This window comes from Numida meleagris, chromosome 2, assembly GCF_002078875.1.
Source record: "Numida meleagris isolate 19003 breed g44 Domestic line chromosome 2, NumMel1.0, whole genome shotgun sequence".
Taxonomy (NCBI): Eukaryota; Metazoa; Chordata; class Aves; order Galliformes; family Numididae; genus Numida; species Numida meleagris.
Genome location: NC_034410.1, coordinates 118,001,072 through 118,005,613, shown reverse-complemented (window position 1 = coordinate 118,005,613; position 4,542 = coordinate 118,001,072). Strand labels below are relative to the sequence as shown.

The 4,542-nt window shown below is 50.0% G+C and overlaps 1 protein-coding gene across 5 annotated transcripts in view; it reads right to left on the bottom strand.

Moving 5' to 3' along the window:
- The window catches only part of ZFHX4 (zinc finger homeobox 4), a 153,224-nt gene extending 151,786 nt beyond the window's left edge, over positions 1-1,438 (bottom strand). For 4 of the 5 annotated variants that reach the window (XM_021387586.1, XM_021387589.1, XM_021387588.1 and 1 more), the window contains exon 1: positions 1,039-1,438. The gene's annotated coding sequence lies outside the window, so the exon portion shown is untranslated. The remainder of the gene's footprint in view (positions 1-1,038) is intronic. The other variant, XM_021387587.1, reaches the window with a different exon arrangement.

The window sequence follows — 4,542 nt, the reverse complement described above, 5'->3', positions numbered from 1 at the left end:
AGGCAGCAGCCGCGCATCCCCGGCGGCGGGGCCGGGCCGCTCCGCGCAGAGCCGGGCCGGGCCGCGCGGTGAGACTGACAGAGGCAGGGCGCGCTCCTAACGGGCTCGGCTTCCTCCTGCTGTTAGAGCCAGCCGGCAGCGCGGTCCCCCTGCACTCACACACACCCATACACACACACACAGCCGCCCCTTGCTCTGCTCCTGAGAAACCTACCTGCAAAATAAAGGGGGGGGGGGGCGGGGGGCACCCCACACCTTCACCCGCACACACGCGCTCAGATTCAGGGTCTCCATTGCCCTGCTGGCATCACCACCACCCCACCCCCCCCTCCCGAAAGCGAAAGTTTGGGAGGCCGAGGGGGGTGGAGATGGGGAGGAGAGGGACGGAGGAGGGGATGGGGAGAGGGGGGTGCGCCTTCGGAAAGCACCTCAAAGTTTTGGGGGGCCCGAGCTGCGGGACAGGAGCGCGAACCCAAAAGGGGCGGCAGGCGATGGGTTCTGACAGCCGGAACGGCGCTCCTCATCTGACAGTGCTCCCCCCCAGCCCGAGCTCCCAGACAAAAAAAGAGCGAAATAAAAAGCGGGGGACACCCTCTGACCCTCCTGTGCAAAGTAAACGGGGTCCCCCCCTCGGTCCCAAAGTTACAGCCCGGAAAAAAGAAAAAATCCGCAAAGCAAAACAAAAAAAATTCATAATGCACAAACAAACGTATCCCCCGGAATAGGAGAGAGAGAGAGGGAAAGAAAGAAGGGAGAGAGAAAAAGCAGCCCCTCCTCCCCGAGCGAGAGCAAATACTGTACCTAAAAATGGGGAAACAGGCAGAAAAAGGGGGGAGAGAGAGAGGGGAGAGGTACGCGGGATGCGGGGATGTGAGTGTGTGTGCGTATGTGAGAGAGAGAGAAAGAGGCACGGAGAGAGGAGAGAGAGAGAGCGAGAGCGAAATATCAAAGATTGTGCAAGATCAGCCTGGAAAGATAATCGATACTCGACCTAAATTTAACACAAACTACTCAATAAAAGTTAAAGAAAAAACTTACTTTCCATTTCCCCTCGCAGTTCCTACTGGATCTTCGCCTCTTTTTTTTGTTTTGCTTTATTTACTTAACAGCTGATCACATCCAAGTAAACGAGAGAAGGTTCATTAAAAAAATCATAAAAAAAAATAATCCTCCAACTTTATTGGGTGAAAATAAAAATGATTGAGCAAGAAGTGGGGGGCATGGAGCGGTCCTTTGGGGTCCGGGAGTTGTTAAAGCATGTGCCGACCGCGGTCTCGCTGTTTGGTTGTGAAGGGGTTGGGAAAAGGAGGAAAGGAAATGAAAATCCGATATGTCTTTATTCTGCTAATTATTATCGTTTTAGCCCTGTTTAAAAAAATGGCTGATTAAGTTGAGTGCGCATGTCTTTGTGTGTCTATTCCCGATATGCACTCTGGGAATGAGAGAGAGAGAGGGAGAGAGAGGAGAGAGAGGAGAGAGAGAGAGAGCGAGGGAGCGAGAGGGAGAGGGAGAGGAGAGGGAAGAGGCGAGGGAGAGGTGTAATTAGTGAGGTGATCAACATTCTCCGGGCTGCAAATGACGCGCAGCCCCGCGGCCGGGAGCCGGAGCGCCGCGGCTCTGGGGCTGCGCCGGGGCTGCGGGAGCCGCGCGGGCAGCCCGGAGAAGAGGGGCAGCGGAAAGAGCTCGTGGATGCAAACACGAGTCTGCAAACTTCATTAGTAACACAGACACACACGCACAGGCACACAAAGTGGATGGCTAGGGAAAATTAAAAAAAAAAAAAAAAAAAAAAGGAGGGGGCAGACTTGCTCTTTTAACTGTTCGGGAACTTAAAAGCAACGGGTCCAAATTAATTATTCCGTCAGGGAGATATTTCTTTCTGGCTGGCTGTTTGTCTTTCTGCCTGCCTTTCCCTTTCCCTCTCTTTTAATGGAGATTTAATGAAAAATATATGTTTGCAATGGGGTAATGAACGTACAACGTGAGACCTCTGTAAAAGGAAAGATACTATATCTGAGATAGGGGATATCTGCCCATACCGAGATAAAGAGGAATTTATTTACAAGCACACGCGCACGCATGCACGCACCCCACATCATATTTACACACATATACATACAGCCCACATGCACCCAGCGCACAAAGCACAGCGCACTTTATTTGGTGGCCGCCATGTAATTGCTTGGAGAGATCAACAAAGTAAAAAGCAAAGCCTTCCGGAATATACAACGTCAACTGTAAACAGCCTCATCAAAATGAAGTAAATAGCAGCCCAGGGAAGGGGGCTCTTTGCATACGGTATATGTGTCATGCATATAACATGCATCATCTTCCACTTTCCCTACAAGTATTGATATTTTATTAATATTTTATCTCCTATATTTTACCAGACAACTTTCCTTTTTCTTTTTTTTTTTTTTTTGGTGGGGGGGATTATTATGATGAGAACTGGGGTGAAACGTACAGATGTCATTATAAATCGGAATCTTCTACAAATATTTTCTTGCGTGGGATTTAAGAAGATTGCTTCTCATTTGAAAATCTAATTATCTTAACCTAATACTGCAGATGTGAATATGACTGACACTTTCATTAAAAGATAATTAACTAAAACTAGGAATAGACATACTTTAAAATACCCCCTACCGAAGATAAAAACATGACTATTCAAAGAGCATCCAAACGCACCACAGGAACACGTGCGGCTTTTCGATAATGCTATTCCAGCCATGGGTAGACCAGAACTGGTCACTAAGCCCCAGCTACACGCCTGGGATATTTACAGCAGTGAGGACCCTGCGCAGGTGAACCATAACCTCAGCGCTGACATGCCTTTGAAGTTTGCCATTCCTGGGCCACACGTCAAAAGGTTCTCATAGGCCTTAAGCGCCAGGAGCCAGCGGGGAGGTTCGATCGCAGCCTTCCATTAAGGGCACGCACCCACAACAAGGAACCAGCCCAAACCCAGGTGGCAGAAAGCTGCACCTCGCCTGGCCCTGAACCCCCTGTGCCAGAGGAAGGGTTTGCAAGCACTGGAATGACTGTAAGAGGAAAATCCCCACCTGATGATGAATGAAGGCTGCCCCAAAGGAAGCACAGGCCAGTGTCAGGGAACTGAGCTGCTAAAAGCAGATGTTTAAGGTCAGAGTGAAGGTCCTGATAGTTTTGGATGGGAAAAAAAAATAATAAAGTCTTTGGGAAGGGAAGGAAGAAAAAAAGACGTAAAAAATGGGCAGCCTGAAAGTGCGGCTGTTCCAGGGCCAGAGCCAGCAGAGCGGGGAGTGTATAGCAGCCCTACCCCGACCCGCAGACATCTCACCTCAAACTTCAGGAAAACCTCCAACTTTGGGAAAAGTCAGGGGCATTGGAGGGTTCTGGAGAGCGACTTCGTTCCTTTTTCATACCTCACCTAAGCGCTGTACCAGCTCATCAGTGACCAAAAATCAGGGAGCACATGTATACAGCTCTGCACGAGCCCTGCTCCCTTTGAAGGCAGTAAGGCAACCAGCGGGATTCTGCATCCTTGTTTACAAGGTGGAAAAAATGCAAACAAAGACGGAAAATGAAATCTCTGCCGCCCGCTCCTAGTTATCAGTTGGAGGGGGTATGATGGAAAGGGGCTTTTAGGCTTAAATTGTAGAAGGAACGGGACTGCGAGATAGAAGGATGCATTGTCCATTCAAGTGCATGCCTGAAGGATGGCAACACATTTCCTAAGACTGGAGACAATTAAATACAATGTGATGAAGAAACACCTGAGAACAATACATCTATTTCAAATTCAAGCGAAGAAACACGTATACTTAATGTCACAGAAGAATAAGAAAACGAAGATAATTTAGTTTTAAAGTCGTCCCCCCGCACCTCCCCCACCACCTCCTTTATTCCTGGTGCTTTTTTCCTGGTGAAACATCAATATCATTAATGTCATTAATGTCAAAACACCAAACGTCAGAACAGTCAAGTCATTCTTTTTGGGCTGCGGATTTTTTTTCCCTTTCTCTCTTCTTGGAGGGGGTTATAGGTTTATGGTGTTCTTGAGTTACAGCTGAAGGAACAAAGGGGGGGAGGACACAGGCAGGAATTGCGAGAGGAGAGTCCACATTTTTCAGGGTTTCTTCTGTCACTGTTTACTGTCCTTCCCAACGTTTTAAATCTCCTCTCTCTTTCTCACTCTCTCCCTTTCTCTCTCCCTAAAAATAGTAAGCTATCAGAGGGGGGGTGGGGGGGGGAAGAAAGAAAGAAAAAAAAAGGCACTACGGGATGTTAACAGTTTAGAAGAAACCCGGGGATCGCCACGTAGCTAGGAAAAATCGAAGAAGGTTAATTCCGGGAGGCAGCAGCAGCAGGTTTGTGGGATGTGATAAGAGCGGAGCGCGGCGCGGGCTGGGGGAGGCGGCCGAGGGGGACCCGGGCCCGCGCGGCTGCGGTGCGGTGCGGAGCGGAGCGGTGCGTTGCGGTGCGGGCCGGCGGGCGGGCTCCACGCGGTGCGGCCCGGCCCGGCCCGGAGCAGCGCGGCGCGGCTCCCGCTCCCCTCTCTCC